Genomic DNA, 26,034 nt, shown 5'->3' on the forward strand with positions numbered 1-26,034 from the left:
GCTTCTTCTTCGTGATTCCATTAGTGTGTATTGGTGGCTCCGACCCGGTGGCAGCAAAGTTGCAATTGTGGTTTTCTGGCCAGACACACCAGAGGGCGGTGAAAGACCCCCCGATCATCCCATTAACACTTGTATTACCCCCAGAGGGACCACGAAAAGGATTTATTAAGGTAAACAAGTTATTTATGTCTGTATCTTATTGTGTATATTGCTGTACTTTATTTGTTGTATATATTTGTAAATAGTGTGTGTGTGTGTGTGTGTGTGTGTGTGTGTGTGTGTGTGTGTGTGTGTGTGTGTGTGTGTGTGTGTGTGTGTGTGTGTGTGTGTGTGTGTGTGTGTGTGTGTGTGTGTGTGAGTGTGTGAGTGTGGTGGTCACATGACCACCCTACCAGTACTTAAGGCCACCTGGTGCCTCTTTTAAACATATGCCCTGAGGAAGACCATCTGTAGGTCGAAACGCGTCGGCATGTCCATTCAATAAAGGACTTTTAACTAAGTCAGAGTGCCTCAGATAATTTTTTCCTCTGATAAACAAGTTATTTAGTTCTGCTTTAACTGAGCGAAAATGAGAAAACCTTTGAACAGACTTAAGTTGGAGCTGGAGTTTGGGCTACTCTGAGGTTCACACCCAAACATTTCAGATCTAGGAACGTAAAGAAAAAGAGGGTGAAAAAAGCCGACCACCAAACAATTTGCCTGACCCTGCCTGGTTTTGCGTGTATTTTATGTTTATACACTTTCCAGAATGCTGGATCTGATTTATCCTGGGTAACAGCTAAAAGTGCACTATGTTAAACTATACTAGGTTTGTTTTTGTTTGTTTTTGTTTTTTACAAAAGACTGGTCACAAAAACATGGCACGATAAGTGAAAAGAAGCACTTTGCTATCTCAATGGTACAGAAATATTTACTGAGAAGTGAACTCAAAGCTAATGTTCTTCTAGGTCAGGGTAACTGCACTTTCTGTTGAACCACAACATTTTAATATTTCTTTTGAGGAATCCTAAAATGAATCTGTGTCTGTCAGTGAGGTTCGCGTCTTCTGCAAATATTATTTAGTGCACATCTTATCAAAAAGCATAGCACCTCTAAATGTAAACAGTCATCTATATTCCCACTAGAATTCATCATTTGCCCCAGACCTTTACTGGAAATGTCACCAAAATAAAGTATTAAAGCATGTTTATTGAAACACTCCTGGTTAACAGCATATTTCACACCTCATTTTGACGGCGCGCTGTATTCAATGTGCATGTCAGAGCGGCCCTGGGTGTTGTGTGCCGTTCATTTGAGCGCTGTTTTCCCTATTGAGATAAGAAATGAAATCTGCAGGAGCAGGGGATGCTGGCTCTTGCTGCAGGGTGGCGAGGCAGCCGCTCTGATAATGGAGCTGACTCCCTTTGCACAGGCTGAGAGGCACAGAGCCGTGGCGCCGCTGTGTAAGGAGAGCCGGGTGTCATGCACAAGAGCTCTGCTGCTCACAACGGGAACACATGGGCCAATCTGCATGCGATAAAGAGCGAGCGCAGGGCACAAGTTTATATGCGGTTACACCTCAGGGGGAAATTACTCCAGTGTTACTAAAGTCATTTAAGAAGCTTCATAAAATCAGAATTCATATGTAATATATTCTCGCTACTTTGAGGAGGCTTTGCAGTAGTCTCTTGATACGAAGAAATTGTAAAAGCTGTAAGTACAGTATGGTGCGATAGAAAGCGTGAAGACTAATTTCAGTTGTAACTAGGGGCGGGAGACTTGCCAAAACAATTTATATTCTAATTCTCAAACAGCCTGGGTCACGATTTTTGATTTCATCCTGAATCCTGTGCACTTCTTCCTCAACAGAAGCGTCTCTGTGTTTGCCGTAAAATAAACTGGAACCATTGCACCAAACGGCAGCGACCTCAGGGAGACAAACTCAATGATTGATCAGGTATCCCTCTATCAGAGCCGTGCCAGCAGATTCCCTGTTGCCCCCTCATTGTCTGCGGCTGTCTGCTCCCCTGAAACTACCTATGTGTCAGTGTATTATGCAAATGTAAAGAGGGTTTTATTTTACCAATTGGCCACTCACCAGGAATATTGTGCGCAGTTTTTTTTTTGGATGTTCCTCACAGGGTGGACTTCAAAGTGGTCTGTGGAGAGAAATGAAACGGTTACACCTTAATATGCAGTCGCCGAAATAACAGTTAGAAGCATACGCCACCAGTTGTAATAGTGTCACAATCATAAAAAGAGTTCAATTTATGCTTCCACCTTTTGTGCATTCCCAGACTTAATACAAATGGTTTTTCTGCCAGCGTGGAATAATCATCGTCTGCCCAGAGCCTCAATTGAAGATGTAATTTAAATCAGGAATCCAAGCAGAAATATTATTTTACCTGCTTGCTCTAAAATGGCTTCCTAATTTGTGAAATCATATTTTAGTGATTCCGCGCACAATAAGAGCAGAGTAGTTCTTTCTTCTAGTAGTAGTTGTATCAGAAATAGCCCAATTATCACTGGTAATATTTCAGTCACAATATGGGCAGAAAAGAGACGTAGATCAGAGGCAGATGTGTCTTATATTTTTACTTCTATCATTAATCGAACTTTTGCTGTGGATGACATAAATATGAAAGACGGTACTGCAGTTTTTTGGGCATCTTATGTTTCCGTATAAAAATGAGGTCTTTTATGCCTAAAAATGCCCAAAATTCCACATATTTGCGGCCATAACTGAATAATGGATGGAGCCTGGTTTGAATTGATGGTTTTATTTTGTTACAAATACGCTTTCAGAGGAGAAATCTTGTTAAGTTGTAAAACAACTGAAATTTTGCCGTGTTTTTTGAAATTCCAAACTCAATATATCAGGTTATGAATTTTACTTTTAAAAACCCCTCTGAAAAAAATCTTCAAAATGTTGCTATGTCCAAGACTGGAAAGTTAAGAGTCTGTAGGTGATACGGATGTGGAGATATTGTCTGTGAGAAAAGTGCATTTTTAGAAAATGGCTCTTGAAATTACAATTTTCCATATAAACCTATGGCGAAACATTGAGTCAGTGCAATATATAAACATGTTATTGTGAAGATTCGGTATCTTGTTTGTTTCCAGGTGAAAGTTTGTATCATGTTAAATTGGAAAATAATATATATATATATATAGTTTCGCCTGTAGTGTCTCCCCTTAAAGCAGAACTGAGTAACTCATGCTAGAGGCCATAAGCGCCACTGCAGTTGTCATAGCATGTTGTGTTTTTTTTTACTTATTAATTGTCCGTGAGAGTAAACACTACGCCGACAGAAAATACTCAAGCTTGGCTGTAAATACTGTTTAAGTGGTGCTAGCCCACAGTTAGCTTCTTCTCCGTGATTCTATTAGTGTGTATTGGTGGCTCCGACCCGGAAAGGGTAAGCTGCAGTTGTGGTTTTCTGGTCAGAGACACCAGGGGGAGATGAAAGACCACCCAATCATCCCATTAAACTGTTGCTTAATATTTTTTGTCCCCTTTAAACATTGATATAGTGAGAAAAAGAAGAAGAAGCAGGAATAATGGTTCCGGTTTATCTTGCACTTTACAAGCTGGACAAGCTTCTCAAAGCCAACATCTCATTAAATATAAATCTGTCACAGCTGCCCAGTGGCTGACTGACGACAGCGTGCCTGCCAAAATGATCCTCCATAACCAACCTCAAATATTGAAAGAGTCTTGTTGTTAGATGATTCTCTACTGCCAGAGGTGAGTTGTCCTGCACAGGGGACGAAGTGGCAGTAAGTAAAAGTAGTAGTTGTAGCGATGAAAAACATTTTGTTCAAAGTAGCAGTTTAATGATGTAGGCCTATACTTTCAGGTCTTCACCACTGAAATTTTGAAGCACTCAGATTTGGAGTGCATATCCCCACTCAGCTGAGAATGGCCCTGAACTATGCTACAGCTCATTACTTTTAATTAGGCCTACCTTTTAGCTCATTACTGACAGATGCACTGACTCTGTCATTGCCATAACGCTGTGAAGTAACCTTTGGAGATGATTTCTGCCTTGAAGCCAACTAGCACTCAGTAGCATAGACGGCTGTCAGTCACAAGGCCAAGCTTAATTTACAGTACGCCTTATATGTTGTATTCCATCATTTTAGTTGACTCGCTCTGACTTTGGTGGGAGATATATCCGTGGTCGATATAGTTCTTTAATGCTTTATTCAGGTGCCAGTCTGTGTGCAACATTGCTCTGTGATGTCTCCTCCCATCGCCTGCAGCATCAACAAGGATCTCACACCAGCACTACCCAGGGCATCCAGGCGCTGTTTTTGGATAACACACAAAGTGGCTCTTGGTAACAAAAGTTATTGTCCAAATGATGAAAGTTTACCGTTCATTATCAGGAGCTGAAAATATTACGAGGCGCATTTGTATAAATGTCAGATATTTTTTGACTAATACATTGAGCTGCTCTCCAAAGCGGTGCCATGAGCAAAACAAATTAGCATTAGCAACCAAAATATGAACATATGAATAATCAAGTGCTGCAACTCACAGCTAATTGGCCACAAACGTGTGAGTGGTGAGGGCTATTTGTTTTTCATATGGGCCGATCACAAGAATTCTCCACAACTCATGGCTTTGGTGGATATATTCACCAGAGCCTCAGATTTTAGTGCTTGTACAGCCAAAACAACATTTCATGCAGCATTTTATGTATCAAGCTGGAACCAAGCACCAAACAAAAGCAGACTCAAACAGAAGGTCCATGTTTCATACGCTATGTTTTTAATAAACATCTGGTGTCACAGTATACAAGTCAAAGGCATTTTCATAGAGAGGCAGTATTTATTTTTTGAATTGAGAGCAAAACAGTCGGGGTGAATCTAAGATCACACTGTCTTAAAATATGCAAGAGATGGATTTCATTTGTAACTTGTGATAACATTACGCTGAGACCTAACCACCATAACACCGATGCTAATTAGGGAAAAACAAATCTCAAGTTGTACGAAGGGTAAACAAAGCTGTTGCACATTAGTGACACTGGGAAACTTTTAAGGTCCATGAGTCAGCCATTAGCGCTAAACCACAACCTCATAATCACAAAAATCCCACATTAAACCCATTGTATTAAACCATTTTGTTTTCCAATGCAATTTTCTGTCTCCAAAATCCCATTATGTGTCACCCTATGGGCCGCTCTCCCACTGACCTATGGCAGCAATGTGAAAAGTCTCATTTCGTGGCTGCCCCAGTACACTGGGATGTCCATCTTCTGCTCATGTCCCCTGAAGCAACCAACACCGAGGAATTGATTAGAACATGGAGCAAACACGCTCTTACACACTGGCCCGTGCAGTTATAATCTGCTGTACCAAGGCGGCATGCTAACTGCCTCTCCATCTCTTCATCACACGCCCACGTATCAAGCAAGCATACAGAACCCAGCACGCACACAGGCCCAGGAGATGGACACACGGCTCTGCCATTTAATTACTATTGTCACATATATAATTTAACACACAGGGAGATCTAACAGTGACCTGGGAATTGGAGAGAGGCAGCTTTATCAAAAAACAAAGACAACAAAACGTCCACAGGGTCAGGTTTCACATGAAAACCGCCTCCAGCCTTTTCTTCAATTAGGACTGGAATTAGAAAAATCATGCTTTCATTGTTTTGTAACTGATCATAACTGCCACACAATTGAGACCACCTGCCAATTATAGTAACTGCTATGTAATTTTTCCCTTTCTTTCTGCCGAAATCGACTCAGACGATGTGATGGCTCAGACACAATGAAGACCAATTGGCGAGGACATAACGTTCGCTTCAATGGTCAATGGTCAGATTTATTGTTTTGTTGCATAAATGTCTTTCAGCAGCACGACTGAATGTAGCTGAACAGTTTTGCTGTGATGTACCCGGATTCAGGCTCTGCCTTCTCATTTGCAACCGTCCTCAAGGACAGGCAGCTATTTGTTCAGCGTTCACCACCTCCGAGTTTCAGTATGCAGGGTGAGCTAGCAACGTGGTAGATCGGTGTCCGCATGGCAACAAAATTTCATGAAACCACTCCAAAGGTTTATTCCAAAGTCGAAAGCATGAATGTGTATTGCTGTTGCTGGCAGTGACAGGGAGCACACACTGGCCATAGAAACATTACCACCTCACAGTTGAAACACCCTGTGGAATTTTTAATGAAGAGTGACAAAAAAAAGCTTGGGGGCAATCCTATAATGGTGCATGTGTGAAAATACACCCACACAGCCAAGCCCACTCGGATGGAATAAACATTTGGAGGGCACTTGCTATTATAAACCCTTCAATAAAAAACAAATAAACATAGTATATAGCTGATCCAAGTCACACTGAACTTAAGCATCAGCAATGAATGTACACAGGGCGTATATGTGGTCTAAGCAAAGACTCTCTCTCTAATCCCTCTCCCCCTGAAGGCATCATGGCGGAATACAAAACAAGGAGCGACACGGTGCGAACAGGAAGGATACCTGTGCTAATGCACCGCGCCACGGCTAACTGATGGCACTGATGATAGCACTGAGCTAAACAAGCATGTGTGTTGACTGCCCGCTGCCTCCGCACCGTGAGGAATAACAGACAGCATACGGCTCCGTTTGCTGGCCCACTCACTTGGCACCCTGACCATTAGCGCTGCCTCGAGGGCGGGCCGTGGTGACCTCCAGAGATGAGAGAGAGCAGCAGACAAAGGCAGCGAACCCGAGGCGAGATACAGACCCACACTCAGCTGAAGCACGAACAGCACATGCATGGATAATCGCTCTGAGGGAGGTGTGAAAGGATGAGGAGAAGACAGGACATTATAGTCGGATGTGAATGTTAATACTTTGACATAAGATACTGTATAATGGAGACAACTTGCATCTCTTCTGAGAGACGGACAGCTGCTGCTATGAGTAAATGTGCCAAGAGAGATGCATGTAATCTTTTTAAAACAAGTGAGAGATGATTACCGTTATTCACCGGGGGGAAAGAAAGTGCCATAGCTGGATAAAGTACTTAAATATACATTGCGATAATCTTCTGAGTAATTTTGATGTAATATCTAAAAGACCTAATTTAAAATCAATTCAGCTTTACATCCTGCTGAGTTGAACTAATTTCTAATTACACAGTAAATAATGATGTTTTTCATTTGACTGATGTGTTATTCGGAAAAAAAGAAAGCCGGTCAAGTGTATCAGCTAAAATATTAACAGAATCGGTGGTTGTTTTTTGTCCTGAACATTTAACATTGTTGATACTGCTTAGAAAATGTCAAACTGTATCTGCTGTAATAAATGCTCTGGTCATGCTGCTATTTTGATCAGAAAACACATTAACTATTCAGTGAACTTAGGTCAACAAAAAGGGAATTATGAATCCCCTTTCTGAGATGATAATAATCTGCATAAAGTGACGAAGCATAATCGAGTCCAGACAGAAGTACAAGAACAGCGAAGACCATATCCTGCTCATACAGTGAGAATCATATGTTTGCATACACTTCATAAAAAGACACAATTGCATTTTTTTCTCACTGTCTGACATATTTTCAACTAAAATGAGATCAGGCCTTCACAGAAGTTGGACATGCAGTCGGACATTTGTTTCTGATTGAGCGATTTTCTGTGCAGTAATTGCAACGTGGGCAGATAAATCCAAAATGCAAAGATCTGAGCAGCTCGGATCTTTCATCTGAGCACTTCTGATGATTCAAAAGTGTGTGCTCATGATCTTCTGCTGGCATAGTAAGGTTCACAGCCCTGCCTACTTCTTCTCTAAGTGAGTTGATGATGTCCACAGAGCTATTTATACACTCAGCCAGGCTCAGCACATTTCGGGCCGGCACATAAATAATCAGTAAGGTATGAGAGACACACCAGATCACTTTGCTTTAACGCAGCATCTTCTGGCTACACACTTTTTGTAGTGCAACGTTGGCAACATCCCTCATAGCGTTGTTTTTTCCCTGCTGATGCGCTGGGCCCTGAAACAGTTACTTACTAATGCAGATGTAAACAACTGACTGGCTGCATTATGGTTTATCTAACTGCAACGCCTGCAATGGCCACATCGACTACTTTGGACAGTATTGATAAGACCTGACTGAGAATATACTATGTGTCAGCACAATGCAAACTTCTGCCTAATATAATATCATAGTGACAAATATAGCTGATTCTGAACAGCCTTTTCTGCTTACAATAACATGAGACTAAATCAATACAGATCTTGAATGTCGTGAATATTATTCAACTACCGGTACTGCATATGCAAACATAGACATATACCACAAAAGTGTCATCAGAGGTACAGTGCTATTTCAGGTAGCACTTTAGCAGTGCAATTAACATGGTAATTATGGTAATGACCTGAAAACAGGGCTCAAACTTCATTTATTATATGACTCTTTTGACATAACTCATCATAACACTTACCGTAACCCAGTATAAGGACTGTAAATTACCAGACAAAATGGCTAGCATTTTAATAATGGAAATAGGGCTGCAAAATATTATAGTTCTCCATTTACTCCTTGTTACGACCACACTATTTCGATTCTGTTATTACAGGAGAGTTGTGATATGACGATGGACACATGTAGTTTATAATATAAATTTAATAATACAAACACATAAACCATGTCTTTATTACTGTAGCGGTTTGTTGTTTTGTGAGTTGGTTAGGATTGGCTAAAGGGATGATCAAATCAGCTGCAAATGCTCTGCTAAAAGGTCCTTTCGCTGTAAACGATTTAGAGAGCCATTCCAGATTGATAGTACTGTATTACAGTGCTGTTATTTGCACTGGAAAAGCAAGCTGGCTCTTTCCATGTTACCAGTTTGACAAAACAATCTGGCAAACTCACCTGTACGGACCTAGACTGCAGCTTTAAAACAACAACAACAAATAACCCCAATACTTTAAAGGATGACATTTCTGAGTACCATTGTGGTTAGTCCCTATCTACCAATAGTCCAATACATCAATTAATATTAAAGATAAGATAAGATACTTGCTTGGGCAACAGTGCTACTTGTCGTCATTTTCCAGATTGGATTTTACTACTGAAAATGCAAGTTGATAAAAATAGGAGCCGTTTACAAATGACAGTCACTTGAGCAAAACAAAAACTTTTTTTGACACTGCATACATCAGAGGAGCATGAACTTATGGAGCTGTCAGGATTGTGATATTCTTTTAAGTCTGCGAGAGAAGACGTGTTAAAAACTCTGGGAGGTTCACTTTAAACCCCAATATGTCAACAGACAGACACAGGAGCTGTTACCAGCTGTCTGTCTATGTCAGAGATAAGCACACCAATTATCAAGGAAATCTGAAACACAACAAATGCTTTACAAATGATGATCCAGTGGGCTGAAAAATTAATCAAGAACACAGCTTTACAACAGCAACAGCTAACCTGCTATTAACCTTGTTAATAACAACTAACCTATCATCAGCTAAAGACTCAAGTTTCAGTCTTACTGTCAAGTTCTTTTATCCAGGTTTGGGAATGGGAGACATGTAAACCCTATGAGGCTAGATTATAGGCCAATACAAAATACTATGCAATAAAGACCAGTGGCAAGTTATTAATGGGCACTGCATTACACGTCACATTTGGACAACACTTCCTGTTGTAAAGTGATTGTTTTCATAGCTTTCTCAAACGGTCATGGTTAGTTGGACCTCAGACAGCCGCGCTTAGTCATACTGACAGACCACTGCTTCAACCGAACAACAGCAAAGCCCTGGTATGATCCACAGTCAGAGCCCCATTTAAACTGCTGCACCAATTGTGGCAGAATCACTTTTGTTTGTTTAGCCCCAGAGATGAGCTTTGTGCCGTTCGGGACCCTGCGTGTCTACTATCCAATCATTTGCTGCAGTATCCGCTGGACACGAAAATACCACATGCAGTAGTTCGGGCTGAAAGAAATCAAACGTAGCTGTGTGACAATATGTTATTAGAAACGACAGCGTTTCACCGCTGACTTGAATACCTTGTCTTCATGGTGTCAGAGGATCCCTCACTTACATTTATATCCCTACTGTCCCTAATAATAACTAACTCCAGCTTTCACAGCGAATAATGTGATAAGGACCACCAGACTTGCAGCACCGTGTGAACCATGCTGTTTTATCCCACATGCACTGGCCAAGAAACTGAGACAGAGACCAAGAAAAACAAAAATAAGTAGCTGTTTATACAATTTGTCGCTTTAGTTTGTCTCCTCAGTGAGTGATTTTTGTGTTGATCATCTAGCTACGGTATTCATTTAACCTTCAATAAGAAAACAAAGACTATAGAGAATACTTTAAAAAGAACATTTTTCACCCTGTAATTGAACATTGTTTGAGAGAATAGTCTCTCATCTTTAGAAAGACTATTCCACACTAGCTGCTAAAAGAGAACTACTCAAACATCTCCAGAGAAAGTACCTTCTTCACAGTCTAAAATGACACATTATCTTGTCAAGGAATCCACCCTGACATTTATGTCTCTGTGGAGCTTTTCATAGTCCATGCCATACTGCCACAGCCCACATGAAACATCTGAACGCCGGCCCTGTTGCGCTCTCTCCATGTATGTGCGGAGTATTGACAGGCGTTCTGATATTGAAGGGGATTATGTGACTTAAGTCTCCGTGTTGTGCATGCCTGGAGAAGTGTTCTACTTGGACGGAGACTGATCTCGCCTTGCCAGTCAACTGCGTCTAAAGAATACCCACTTCCTCCTCTTCTGCCCATAATCCCGGGAAAATACGACTCTTTAATGCCTAACATCCTTAACACGGCTCTGTCAATGCCTTGAATCAGAATTAGCCACCATGGATGCCCAATCCATTTTGCGGCGCACGTTAGGCCTTTTTGCATGTCACTGCTTTTATGCCAGCGCCATGACTCCGGTTCAAAGTGATGTGGATAAAGAGAGAGAACTGATAAGGGGCATGCAGGCAAAAGATGAGATTCTCTATGTAATGCCTTTATCAGATTAAACCATCTCCAACCCTCAGTACATCTATATGTCTTCCACAACATCATCCTGGCACTATCCCTATGGTGAGTTTGATATACAGGGTGCACTTTAGGCTGCAAAGTAAAGCTGGAGATTTCCATTAAGATAAATTGGAAAAACGTCGTGATGCGAAGGCCGCAAAACTCCCTGCTATGGTTTCACGGAAGGACAACCTACAAAAAAAAGCAATAACTGATTTAGTTTTTGTGTTTCTTGACAGTAATCCCGTCTTCCTGGTGCTGTGTCTAACCAGACCTGCCATCTATTTTATTCAGCCTCCCCTTTGTAGATGTTGATGGCGGCTGAATAGAAAGAAAAGCCACCGTGCCGCTGTATTCAGTTATTGTCAAGGGCGAAATGCTGCCTCCTCCTTTACATTTTAATGTCTGCGGATATGTGATGCAACGTGTTGTTGGGGACATCAATGCCTGCGAATATCTTGCCAAGCCAAAGACTGTGTGTGCATGAGTGCATGTTATTACCCTCCAAATATTCCTCACAGCGACCAGCGAACTTTTCAGGGTGTCTGGAAGGTTGCAATAAAAGAGCACAAGCCTGGCTAAAGACGCAATTTGAAGTAAAATTTAAATATTGTATAAATTTCTATGTATTCATTTTGGTTTGCATGATGTTGATAAAAGCAGAGATGCTCCGATCCAGCTTTTTTCTACCGATGCGATTCCGATACTGGGTTTTGAGTATCCATATTTTGAGAGCCAATATTCGATATTTACTGACACCAAGAGACTTTCTTAAAAGTCTCAGCGATCTGACCATTTCAAATATGTTGGAGCAGTTATTTCTTAAACTAAAACACAAACACTAGGCTTCAGCAGTGTATATTATAGTTTCTGACCCAGCCTTGATCCTTAGCATTAGCATGCGCCTGCTAGCTTTAGCATACTGATGCTAACCGCAGCATTTTGCGTGGCGATATAAAATACATATAGCGGAGGTTAAAACTAACTCAGCTATTGAATTCTCCAGCTTCTTAGCCTTACAGTGACATACAGCATGCCCATATTCACTTAGATTTAGGTGGCAAAAGGTGTGTTTTTAGGCACTGAGAGACAAAACTAGTATCGCTTCAGTATCGGATATTTGTAGCCGATACCCTATATTTAATTTTTTTCAGTATCGGCTCCGATATCCGATAGATAAAAGACAGAAGAAACTCTTAAGTGTTTAGGTCATATTTCGTATAGAGGTTAAAGTACTCACAAATTGATAGATTAAACAATTTACCTTACCGCTCATATCGCTATCACTACTACAACTGCTGCTGTAACTAAATCCTACTACTATGGTTAATCCTCACAGTGGCGCTTGAGAAGAATAGTTCTGAAAAGTCTGTTATTTACAAACATATACAACTGGGCACTTTTCACCACTGGGTCATGTTACCTTTAGAACAATTCCAGTGATAAATGCACTCAGTTTGTAAATGAATTACCTGGATATTTCATCGTTCAATCAGCCCCCTAATCTGCTTTACTTTGAAAGGACAAAACAGAAGAGAAATATTTAACCTTGGGCAGTGGCCAAGCCCTATACCAAGATTTGTGAGTTCACAAAGTAGAATCCATCTTCTCCAGCTCGGGGCAATGTGTTTCTGGTGTGACCAATGGTGTGGGTGGACTGGCAAGGGCAGCTTTCTGGATTGAAACTGCACCAAGTATTTTACTGCTATTTGATGGTGGTTTACGAGGGCTGCACGACATAAGGGGGTAAAAAATGTGGTATTGAACTTTGCAATTGACATTATTCCATTACCTTTTAACAAAAACATCTCAAGCAATCAGACAAAAAAAATAGACAATCACCAAATCAGCAATGCAAAAACTTCAGTTCGTCAGACGTGAAAAGTGCATTAATATAATACATAAAAATCCAACAGCAGAAAGCATATAAAGATACACCACTCAGCGTTATGTATGGATTTGAAGTAGAACATACAATGTACAGTCTAATTTGCACTTGTTTACAGTAATCCCAGGCGCTTATTCGTGCTCCCTATATTGGCTTCCTTTTCTATATACTATATTAGCTATATGCATTCTATTTCCTCCACCCTGTAGCCCACAAATGCATTAGCGGTGGCATCTCTCTTGTCTATCATTAGCGGTGTTGCTCGTAAATGTCACTATAAAGCTGGATTCTCGCTGTAAATGCCAGGCTCTAACAAGGACATCCACAGCCAGTACAACACCAAATTACATCTTTTGTATTCTCTGTTCGGCGAAGCTAAACAGTAGGAAGTCTGCAGCTCGCATCCGGGGAAGAAAATTTATTCAGAGCCAAAATATAAAAATACAAGCAAGGCAACACATTGTCAGTTGTAATTCCTGTCCATGTTTTGACCCCTTCTGACAGCTGACTTGATGCGCACCTTTTGGAGGAGGTGAGGTCTTTCACAAATTCGAACTTTCTGTCTATTTCTAGACGAGAAGGAAGCCGGAGAGAGACTCAGGGACCTATTCTGTCAAAATGCAAACAGCGGACGGTGTGGACAACAAACTACAGAGAAATCCCACACAATCAGCAACGTTTTGAGCTCTTCCACCTGCCTTTGAAATGAAAACAATAGTGATTCCCTTCATATAAATACCCTAATACATGAATATCACAGCTATACTATACTCTCTGTGAAAGAATACCTCAAACATTCTGTATTAGCATCAGTATATTTCAAGAGAAACATATTTACATCTTAAAATCCCCTTTGGCTTCTCTGTTTTGTTTTGTTTTGTTCTTTTGTGGTCAAAAAAATCTGCAAATGTCCTACATTTCTATAGCCACTTTCCACCTCTGGGACTATATAACAATATGGCGTGTCTCTATTTTAAACGGCTTCATACTGTGTCATTTGCATATCCCATATTGCACATTTATTACGCTCCCATGAATAATCTAATTTCCATAGAGATCTGCAGGGGTACCTCTGTATGATAAGCCTGAAACGTTATACGGGATTATCTTGCTGTTTAGCTACTGTGTGTTTACAATATTACCCATTACACTTATGCAAATGTGAGGTGACCCGACCAGCGCGGCCTGAAAAACACAACAGGAAGTCCATTTTATCAGTCAAATCAGAGGCAGTCGAATGTACAATTCACTCCTATCGGGAATGCTAAATAATTTACAGAGTGAGAGTGCATAAATATGATTTCGTTTTATTTTTTTTTACACCAGGACACTGAGGCTTATGAAAATGCTTACACTGAGTGCAGCGTACGAATACATTAAAGTTAATTGCAAATTGTGGGTCTTTCAAAAGAATAAAAATACCTCAAAGGTTTGCCGATCTAAATAAAGTGAAACAGTAAAAGTTCACAGTATTCACAGAGCACAGAAAACATGTTTGTCTCCATGCATATTCTATCTAATTTAGAATTTGTACTAAAGATACACTGCATGTTGGCAATTTCCATGTCTTTGCAATAATGGCCCAATGAGGCTTCAATTACTTCAATTGAACCTAGGGATTTTGTTCAGCCATGGTCAGTTATTTTGAAAGGTTATGTGTTTGGTAAGAAACCTGTATTGATCAGTATTAATGGTGTATGTTGTGGGCAGTCATTTGGTTTGTGATATTTGTCTGTAGGACTATGTTTGGGTTACACTTGATCATATGGTTTAACACACTGCGGACCGATCTTGTGTTTTTAAATGCAGACTATAGCGTAATATTTTGCGCTTAGTAGGAGCGCGCTTTGAGATCTTGCAGCTCCTAGACTTAGCGCATTGATGTGGGAAGTACGTGGGGTGGAAAAACACCCATGGCCAATGTTGATGTTATGTACAACAGCCTTTTTCCTCCAACCAGACTCTGCGGATGGGAAGGGGTGAGGGAGAGGGGTTGTGGGGAGTGGGGGGTGAACATGTGCTTTTGTTTTGGTCACAATTACGGCCAAGCGAGTGCCGATCCACGCCACAGTGGGACGGGCATAGGCTACAACTCTTTCTCTTGAGACGCGGACATTGTTTACCTCACGATGGGGTTAATAAAGTGATTAGTTTGACCTGCTTGTAATAAACCACGCCTCAGTCGACCTCTTCTCTTTTTATAAGCGACGCCCTCTCGCAAGTGGCGAAGGCACATAGTACAACACCAGTGCCACTCGGGAGATAGCCATCAAGTTAGAGTTTGTTCTGTCCTTGCTCCAGGCACAAGATCTGGCCCAGTAACTTATAGGGCAACAAGACGTCTTAACACCATTTTAAAGCTAACCATCTCTTTGCAGTGAATATTGTTGGATATCATGACGGCTTGTGAAATGGAATGAAATGACATACAAAGTGGTTTCAAGCAGCATTCGAACAATAGTGGGGAAATGCAGGTTGTAGCGATCTCAGTTATGCTCAAACTACCCTTGACAGCATTCATTATTAAAGACAGAGTGTTATACAAAGTGTAGAAGACACAATGATTAACATGTGTTGTCAGTGGCTTGCTCTAAACCAAGCCGAGTGAATACAAGAGAAGCACCCACCCGACAATTTTTCATTAATTTGTCATCATTTAGGCTTAGACAGTGAGAGGGGAATGTAATTATGTAACCAAAGCCCTGTTCCATCCCTTGTGGGAATAACCAGTGAAATAAGATTCACCCTGCAGAGTTTTAAAGCCAGATTTGAGATTGGTGTCATTGGAGTTAATCCCATTATAGGGGCAAATAGGAGTCTGGGTGAAAGTACGGATATGTATACAGAGAAAATAGGATCAGCGCGCAGATTCAGCCAAAGCCGCGCTATGGGTGAACTCACGCTTTAATGGATTAAACCCAGTCAGCCGCCATGATTAACCTGAACTACTGTTGGAGCGATGGCCCTTTGCACTTTAGAGCTTACGCAATGCACTCACAAACCAAGGCTTCGGGATCACTACAGCGTCCCGAGGTGAGAGAAAAACATGTCGTCTCATTTACCGGGGAAAGCTTTCAGCAAATACAAACGGTGATGATAGATGATATTTCAAACACTGATTCAGTATCCATGTGTTGGCATGGGTGTCTCATGGAATTATGGCTTCCCCAACAACTGTAAAATAAAGGCTATGAATCAAGCTCTAGAGAAGACAGTCACGATCGTCCCAGGGCGTTGAAGGCCGGGTTAAATGCACAGAACAAATTTAGCAACAAATTGAATAAAATATGAATCTTTAAATCTTTAGTATTTTTAAGAGAAAATAAAGCCTTGTGCCCTTGCAATTCCCCTGCGGAACATTTAAGTAGAGCTAACATTAACTTTAGTCTATTTACAGTACCTTCAAAATCATATAACTCCACCCACTGCATATCCTTTTCATCGACACTCTTAATAGGGTACAATTCTTGGCTCCCCCCGCCAGCGCTTGGCCGCCCCTCATGTCCATCTGTGTCAGGGCAGAAGACTTGAGGGGGGGTTGACTAGTACCGCGAAGACCAGCGGGGTGACTCAGCTCGGCAGGATTTGTCACAGAAAGAGAACACTGGCTGTTGGTGTTGAGTCGTGGCGGAAAGGGGGCGGGGGCGCGCGGTGACAACTGTGTGATACATGCTCTGGTGACGGCAGCACTATCAGGCCGAACTGTCACACGCTGATAACCCAGACAGGAGGAGGTAACCACGGGCTCCGTCACCGCCAAGTCTAATCTGAGGTTCAGCAACACCAGTATACACTGCCTTTTCATGTCTGTGGAAGCATTCAGATGAAGCTGTACCTTTGATCTGTAGACCAGTGGCTTGCAAACTGTGGTATGGCGAGTGCAGCTGATGCTGAGGACGCAGGCAAGTAATATAATAGATTCAACCCTGGAATACTGGTGTGTAAGGGTTAGGTTTAGGGTTTAGGGTTATAATTAGGGTTAGGAACGGCACATGTCATGTAGGGCTGAACGAAAATTTAATATCTCGATACTCATGCCAGATATCTCGATATCGATATGATACAATATACGATACATAGTAACTGTGGGTTAGGTGAAAACCAAGCATTTTTCAGAAAAATAATAGCATAACACAAAAGAGTGCAGTTTCATTGATGAAAATCTATATAGTTTATTTAAAGCTTGCTTTTTCGATTTTAATGTTTTGAATCTTTATACATCAATCCCAATACGATAATGATATATCTTTCAGCCCTAATGTCATGTAAGTTGTGTTTCACTCACACAGATACAAGAACAAGAAGGTCTTGGCTTTCTAATGAGGTATTACACTGGTATATAGGCTGTCAGTTCTCCAGTCAACACGCCTTGAGATATGGATTTGCATAATAGCTAACCCTAAGCTGGCAGGTAACAGGTTAAAGCTGTTTTCCCTATTTCAGTCCTTATTTAGGCCAATTTTATGCATTAATTTGCCTAAATTCATTTAGCAATGTACATGTTTTTTATTGCTTAGGCTTAAGTTGATCAAATAAAGATATAAAAGTTCTAATCTAATCTAATATTTAGGTGCAGATAGATATGCAGATCATTATTAACTATACTGTTGGTGTCATAGATTTAGCAAAGAAGAAGTTCTCAAACTTGAGGACCAGCTAAATCCAGTCTATGACGAGACTTTGCCAGTTCTAAAGTTGGACTGAACCCAAAAGAGGACAACAAATTGTCTGTGTATTAGACAAGTATTAATGCAGTCGAGAATCTAGTGATACTGTTGAGAATGACTGCACTAAAGAACAGATTTTGCTTTCATCACATGTTGGAGCACAGTGTAGACATGCATGTTGCTATAATGTAAAACAGTGACTTACGAACATGCAATTTTGTTATTTCGGTCTTTTTGGTTCACTCACTGACACACACGGCAACTGAAAGACAGCTTAACAGTCTAAACGATGTTTCTTGTAAAATGTCAGCGTAGAGCTGTTTTCTGGCTGTAAATGTCACTACAGATAACAAGAGTGTACAGTCAGTATCAGCTCAAATTCTCTGTATCCACAGTGGAATTTTTCTTCAGCCAAGAGTTAGTGAATTCAAATTGTAATTTTGCCTCCACTTAATCAGCCAGGAAGCAATGAAGAGGCAAGAACTAATCAAAATGCAATACATTTCTCAATAAGAGCAATATAAACTATCAGACATATTTACTTTGCATGAAATATGTTTTATGCACAGTTCTGTAAAAAGTATTGCACTTTCTGAACTGCTCAGTGGCATCTTTTGAACAAGCACTCTGTTTTCTGAAATTGTAGACTCAGAAATTCATTTTTACCAAAGTATCAGTGAAAATGTGTTCCACCTCGAGGGCTAAACACTGTGCCTGGGTGCAATTGAGTCCTCACCATATCATCTGCCAATAAACCTGTTAGTGGTTTCTACAGCCAGAAGTGATTATGATATTTGGGAAAGGGTTTAGGCTCAGGAGGCATGAAGCGTGACTGTTGTATTGTCAGACTTCTCTTCAACTTTAGGTGGCAAAAGAAAACGTGCTTATAGAATGTGATGGATACCAATTATAGCAACTCCACATTTCTATTACGGCTTCAAGGCTTAGTAAGAAAAATCTAATCTAATTTACAGTAGTGGGATTAAAACATGCACGGATAGCATATGGTAAATGATAAAATGAGTGAATCACAGTTGTGTGTGTGCCAAAGTGCCTGAAAAGCCCTGAGCTGTCTGACCTGAGCATGGGTGCTAGACTAATTAACAAAGACATTAGCCGGGCCCCGAAGCCTCAAACAAGCACTGGACGAGAACAAGGGCTCGCACACAACACTCCTCCAGATTTGACCATTTCAAACTTACTATGCTTAAACACAGACCATGCATGACCCGTAACTTCAGCAAAACGCCACAGAAGTCACAGAATAAAGACAATCCAATGGTGTTTTTGTTAGAACTAAAGCATAAAAAAAACAGTAAAACCTTTATCTACGGCTATGTCATATCAGAACGAAGAAGAAGCAGAACAGGCTAACGTGCAAAGCTAGCTGCGGACTAGCGCCACTTTAGTAGTGTTTGCAGCTTCAATCTTTTCTGTGAGCGTAATATTTACTCTCACGGACAATTCAGTAAAAAAAAACGCAACATGCTACGACACCTGCAGTGGTGCTTATGGTTACTTAGTTCTGCTTTAATCTTTAATGATTAATTGAAAAAAAAAAGATTTAGATTTAACTTAATTAATCGAATCATATGTTTTGAACAAGCACACACCTGTCTCTGAGCACACGCAAGACCTAAAAGACAAAGCACTTGCATTAACTACATGTTGTTAGCCTTTTGACATGATGAGGTACTTTTATGTAACAAAAAGGGACAGAGAGCTACTTATGCATCAAAGAGGCTTGTCTAATTATGCTGAAAATGACTTTTGTCCTTAAACTTTATTTTATGTACCTGAAGGTTTACAAATTCTGTTGAAAATGTTCAGCACCCAAAGAAAATGTATCTAAAATGTGACTTATCAAGCCTCGGATGAGCGACTAAGAAAGGGCTGGAGAGATCTCTGTTATAAACTGTTGTGCTTTTCTTGTAGAATTATGAAACTGTGAATATTTGGTTAATGAAATGAGAGCAAATACTTTCCATTTGAGTACTTTATGTTGGCCAAGTATTAATAATGAATATAATTATTAGACAAAAATTCAACGCAATTGACCACGATTTGAATTTTGATTAATCTCAATCAAAAGAATTAATCGACTGACAGCACTAATAAAAATTCAAACTTTGTTCTTCCTAGCGTGGCTATGTGATCTCTTTGATACATTTTCATAGAACCAGCACCGAAAAAAGTACCCTGGTTTATAATCTCTTGTGAGAATACCTCAGACATTTTCTGAAATATTTAGTATGTTTGACAAACCGCAGCAAGAAAGTATTTTCATCTAAAAATCATCTTACAGCGTGTTTTCTTGCTTTAAAGTATATGCCGCACTGGAAATATATACCCTTCACTCAGTGGGCCTACTCTGAATGCCTAAATCTTGGATGCAGAGCGTATTCTTGGATAACTCAAAGTTCATGACGTGCGGCATTGATCAAACCAAGGATGTGACAGTATAGCCTGAGCCGGGTCTGGAGACAGATAAAAGCAGTCGTTCCACAGCAGCCGACAGCAGCTCCGAGACATTAGGATCACATCATGCGACCATTCAGCCCCTCTGTCTCACAGACATGGCATTTGGCCGCATTCTGATTAAAGCACGGCAGATGAAAAGTAAGTTACATTTAAAACCATAGTTGAAGTTGCAATGTTTGTGAAGGTTGTTTCTAAACCGCCACAGAAAGTCATCTGCCCTGCATGATTTCTACACATATGTAAATCCACAGTGGGACTCCCCCTACAGACTACAATGTAAAAGCAACGCGCGATTAACCTGCCACTGAGGTCCACACTCTCAAAAAATGATTTGTGATTATGAGCTCGTGCCCATCCAGTCTTTTCACGGTGTGAGCCCCGTGTCATAAATGTACTTGTTCTTTACTCTTCGCACAAATATTTATCGAATGGCGAAATCATATGTTAAGGTTAAACCAATAAAGGATATACCACAGTGTTTTAGTGTAAGCCGCTTGTGCCCTGAGAAATGACCTGTGCACAACACCGAAGTTTTATTTACTTTGGAGCAAGGCCGCTCTGTGGGCAGCGGTGGGAACTTTTCACGCCTGATAAATTACTGTGCAGCTTCAGTGCATTCAATAGTTAATAAATCTCGAGAGTCCCCTTGAAATCAGAGAGGTTCCGTCAGGCCATAAACATATTTTTAAGACATTGCCCTCCATATTTGAGCAGAACGCCATCACAGGGAAGACTGAAAGTGTGCAATCATTTTAGAGCTTCACCTTGGCGTTCTCAGCCAGATGAAATGACTAGTCACTACAAATAATCTAAAATCAACAATTCATATCTATTTTTGTCAAGCTTTTCCATTTGAGATTACTTATAGGCAGCAATTTACACTGACAACCAACCCTATTCTTCACATTTATACAGGCTTGGGGCAGGCACAGGGAGTATACTAGTGTCAAAATACAGTTCATCTCTAAGCAAAACTTTTCCCATGAAGAAATTCCAAATCAAATGCGTTGCCATGCGGGTGATCAAAGGTGCGCATGTCTCTTGGATATTTTGTCAAACCCCAATGAGAGAGCCTTTCATGCTCACTTTGAACCCCACCCTGTCGACAGAGCCTCTCTGAAGGCAACTGTAAAGATGAGTGCTGGCATCTGTCTGCCACAAAATCTAAATCCTGCACCTCTCCCTGACAGTAGTGCCAAAACACCTGGGAGATGAAATCGAGGAAAAGGCTCAACAACTCCTGTGAATCCTGGCTACACACCCAGAGCGAGCTATATGCAAACAATCGTAATGCTAAAGTGATACAGCAGTCGGATGAGTGGGAGTACTCCTGGCACTATTCTGACAAACTCTTCTTTAAAGGTGAGTATAGTGGCAGGTTTTCATGACATAACAAGGCATAACTTCTCGGAATTGTGTCAAGGATTGCTCTTAAAGCAACAGTACGAAACATTTCACCGGATAAATAGGATAAAATACAAGCTTTTATTTTTTTTATTACAGATATTTTTTGTGCTGAAAAATACCTTAAAATGAACAAACAAGCTCTTTGCTGAGACTTGACCTATATCTTTACAGAGCGAGGACGTCTGCAGCTCGTCTCTATGGTGATGTTGACTGAAGTCAGCCAAATATGAGATTTAAATAGGTTTGGTCCTCATCCAAATCCATTCTTTGATTACCTTCTGCAAAAATACTATTTTCTGTGTCTCGTTGGTCATTAGGAGAATGTTGTGTATTGATAGCAGCAGTATAATGTTACGCAGTGTGCCTTTAAAGATCCTATTCTTAGCTTTAATTAGGCTGTTTAAAGCACTTCTGAACAAAACTATACAATATGTTTAAAAGCAAAACAACTCGAGTCACGTTTTAGATGCTAAGATTCGCTCTCCATCTTTGAGGAATTAACTACCTATATGAGAGAGAATTTATATCATTACTCTTTTAGACACTTTTGCTTTGTAAAACAGTAAATCTATATATTTACTATTCTTATACTTTTTTGATCTCACAGTGGAGGCGTCACAAGAGGAGCTACAGGAAACAAAAAAAGGGACAAACGAGGAGGTATCCAGGCAAGACTCCCAGTGAAGCCACACATGCCTTCTATTGTTCTGACTAATGGACATTCACCGGAGAATAAAACAGATTATCTGCTAAGTTCTTCCAAGAAGATGGTGAAAGACTGTTGTGGAGCAGAGGGAGCTGCGCAGGAGGAAGAGGGAGGAGGAGGTGGAGCTGACCAATGCAGGACACCACGCTCTGAAACAGGGACAAACCCAGGAGGCGCTGCACCGTTTCAGAGGATCAGAGAAGTACTGAAGGCAGCCAGCCAGGTTTCCTCCGGATTCTACGGTTTTCACAACTTCCCGGTCAGGTCGGCCCACAATTGCTGGCGTGGCTCAGACGCAGCGGCTCAGGACTAACACCTGAACACTATTTAGTTGTGCGTTTGTACAATAACAAATAAAGCACTTACTTACTTACTTACTTACTTAATATAACCTAGGCCAATGTGTCTACAGTCGTGGTTCTCTATTGGTGTAGCCTTGGGACCCACTTTCAACATATCAAGACAAGACACCCACAAGCTTCCCAAAAATATTAGTTTAGCTAAGGATAAAAAACATTGTGTAGTTTGGCCTTGTTTTAGTGTTTCTTCAGTGTCCCTGCATTGCCCCTCTTAGTCAGTCACTTCTCTGTACTGTCAATGTGTTCACAGCTTATAGGCACAATAAGCCTGGTTATTAAAAAGAAAATTAATCCCCAAACAGTGAAAACTCATAAGTCTGTCTCAATTTCTCACTTATGTTTTATTGTCGATGTGTGATTTGCGATTTGTTTGGCAAGCCAGATAATTCATGCATTAAGTTCATCAAACTGACTCAAGTTTCCAAAAATACAAAATAATGTTAGTCACTGCACAAAGGAAACACTGGATCTGTGCTTCTTGTGACACTTCTGTTGACTAACCCAAAAAATGTTGCAGTCGCAGTAGCAGTGACAGAGGCTGAATTTGTTAAGTAGTGACATAATAATAGCAATACCAAAATACTAATAAGTAGCTGTAGTTATTGTAAACTAATAGGATCATTTAGGAACTGTTAAATCTATTCAAATCTGGACAATAGAAGGCAATTGTTTAGTTTTTTTGAGGCTATCCAATTGTAGCAGGGAACAGCCAAAGGGAAAGTGGAAGGAGAAGTCCCTGTGCTATCTGCAATTAGAGCCTGGTTTATTCTGCGGAGGCTTTTGTGTTGTCCAAGTAAAAAGAACAAGAGTGCATTGTGGCATGTTGGTCCTTGTCACAGAGACAAAAGCCCCAATGGGAAAATTAGCTCCCATATTCTTCAGAGAGCAGCGAGTCCAATCTGCTGCGTTAAAAAAAAAATTGACAGCGAGGAGAGAGGCGGAAGGGAGCGGACGGAGGAAGAGTCTGTAGCGTATCGACATAAATATGGTACAACATGGGTCTGAAGGGAGCGCAGCAGCAGGCGTAGAACTGTCAGACGACGCTTTGATTAATGACAGCTCTGTCCAACGGAGGTGGGTATATCTGCCACGGTTCAGCTCGCGCCCGAGCCCCCAGCGCCTCAAAAAGTAGATTACCCTACAATAAACTCGCTCATTATAAGAAAGTACAAGACGTTGCATCCGCTCTCATAAGCACTGAAATGTAGAAAACATGGACATTTGGACATATCTGCACTGAAATATAAAGATAGCTCTATCTGTAAAATGTGTTCTGTGCTTTCGATTCACATTGGTATCGCACAATATAATGTTCGAATATGCCATATGAGAGATTAATCAAAACATAGTGTTGAGCAAGTATTTCTGCTGCCACAGCCAAGACATTTTGTACGTTGCTGTTTCTGGTTCCACTAGGCTGTAAAGTTGGTATCATGAGAAAGAAACATATATTTTCTTCGGTACTATTGTGTCCACCTTAATGTTTGTTTTTAGTGACCTTTTACTGATGCTCAGCTCAATAACAGCACTGTGGTAGAAGTTCTTTCACCTATATGTCAGACGCTGAGTACTTGGTCCACTCTCTTCATATATTAATGTAATGGAAGATACAAGGCAGAGTGAATGAGCATCAATCAGAGCATGTGGAAAACCAGTTTGTCACGCGCCTGTGAAATGACATGCACGTCTCAGACAGATGAAAATGCTGCTGTGACAGACGGCACTGCATTTGTCATCTACGACCTGTTCAGCGTGAACGAATCTTTACAAAACAATGACATTTCAGACACTTTGAAATGACCAGCAACAATGAAGTTGCAAAAAGAACATGTCGGAAATTGGATGACACTGAACAAAATAAATAATCTGCCTGTGACTTGTTGTTTTTATAAAGACAAGTTTGGATATAGGCCACCATTTAAATCATTGGGGTGAGACAGAGTTGTATGGTATTAAAAAAGGGATGTGTTATTTATTTATGCTGAATATAGGCATCGCAAATACTTTCTGACTGGTAAATATACTCATCCTCACCATGTTCTTTAAAGCAGTACTAAGTAACTCATGCTCCTAGAGGCCAGAAGCTCCACTGCACGTGTCGTAGCATTTTAGGTTTTTTTACGCATTAATTGTCCGTGAGAGTAAATACTACCCTGACCAAAAAGACAAAGGGAGAAGGATATTGTACATCCAATTACATATTGAAGATAATTTTTTCACTGAAACTTGGCTGTAAATACTGTTTAACTGGCGCTAACCCGCAGTTAGCTGTGCCCGTTAGCCTGTTAGCTTCTTCTTTGTGATTCCATTAGTGTGTATTGGTGACTCCGACCCAGTGCAGGAAAGCTGCAAGTGTGGTTTTCTGGCCAGAGACACCGGGGGAGATGAAAGACCCCCCAATCATCCCATCAACACTTATATTACCCCTAGAGGGACTACGAAAAGGATTTATTAAGGTAAACAAGTTACTTAGTATTGCTTTAACAAACTAAAACAGAGCGATTGTACAGTGAGTCCTTCTTTGGGTTGGAAACCAATATGAGACAAATGAAAAATGTCACTTTCTGCTTCCAAGAACCAAACTTCTTTCTTCTTTCTGCACAATAATCTACACTCTATTTGTCATTTAATTGTGCTGCAGTGTTTTGGTCCTAATGACCTTCATTAGGCTTTCAAGAACTTGCATTTTTTTTTACTTAACAGAAACAAAGGCTGAATACATATTATGTTTGTGCTTTACCAAAGCATAAAGCAGCAGTGTTCTCGAGGATAACTGGTATTATGATAATAATCTACAATGAGCAGAGGGCCAGCTCATTGGCCTATGCGACTTACATGACACAACAAAACACACAATGTGGCAATCCTTTGTGGTTAGTTTTAATCTGCTGCTCCACAGATGCTCGCAGATAGCATCAGTCATCATTGTCTTGTAATTGTGTCACTGTTGAGAGCAGAGTAATTGTCCCAGCTCAATATTAGCTAACGTCGCATGTATTGTTAGGCCTGAGCTCCACAATGGGGTATGTCCTTGTGCCTTTTAAACACTTTTTTTTCTTTTATTTTCTTTTGTCGCTAAAATGTGGAAATTGTTTGACTGGTAATAGCAGCAGTAGAATTGGTTCTGAAAAGTAAAATTAAGACAGCAAATAGATAATACCTAAATTTAAGTTCCACAGAAATCGCCATCATCATTGAAGACTTACTGAGAAGAAGAGAGTTCCTTGCTTCTTGCTGTAAACGTATAGAAGTAAAGAAAATGATGGTATATCAAAGTAATAATCCCCACATGAATTAATATAATTTCTTCATCAAGCCTGGCAAGCTAGCTTGACTTGCCCCATGTATGAGAAACATGCAAAGACAGTCTGGCAGATAGACAGTTAAGCTGTTTTATTTGGACATCGCCCCAGACCAAATCAGGCTGAACCAATCAAAGCGCGGGAGGTGGGAGTTTGTGATGAGACACTTTCAGCTGACCCTGGATCAGTAGCAGTTCCACTGTCTCTTGCCATGTGTCCTGGCAT

At 40.6% G+C, this 26,034-nt stretch overlaps 1 protein-coding gene across 4 annotated transcripts in view; it reads right to left on the minus strand.

The window, feature by feature from the left end:
• The window catches only part of lrfn1 (leucine rich repeat and fibronectin type III domain containing 1), a 138,058-nt gene that overhangs the window by 69,070 nt on the left and 42,954 nt on the right, over window positions 1-26,034 (minus strand). For 2 of the 4 annotated variants that reach the window (XM_079557019.1, XM_079557018.1), the window contains one exon: window positions 2,078-2,138. The exons of the other annotated variants lie outside the window; for them this stretch is intronic. The gene's annotated coding sequence lies outside the window, so the exon portion shown is untranslated. The remainder of the gene's footprint in view (window positions 1-2,077; window positions 2,139-26,034) is intronic. 4 annotated transcript variants of the gene reach the window in all.

This window comes from Gobius niger (assembly GCF_951799975.1).
Source record: "Gobius niger genome assembly, chromosome: 1".
Taxonomy (NCBI): Eukaryota; Metazoa; Chordata; class Actinopteri; order Gobiiformes; family Gobiidae; genus Gobius; species Gobius niger.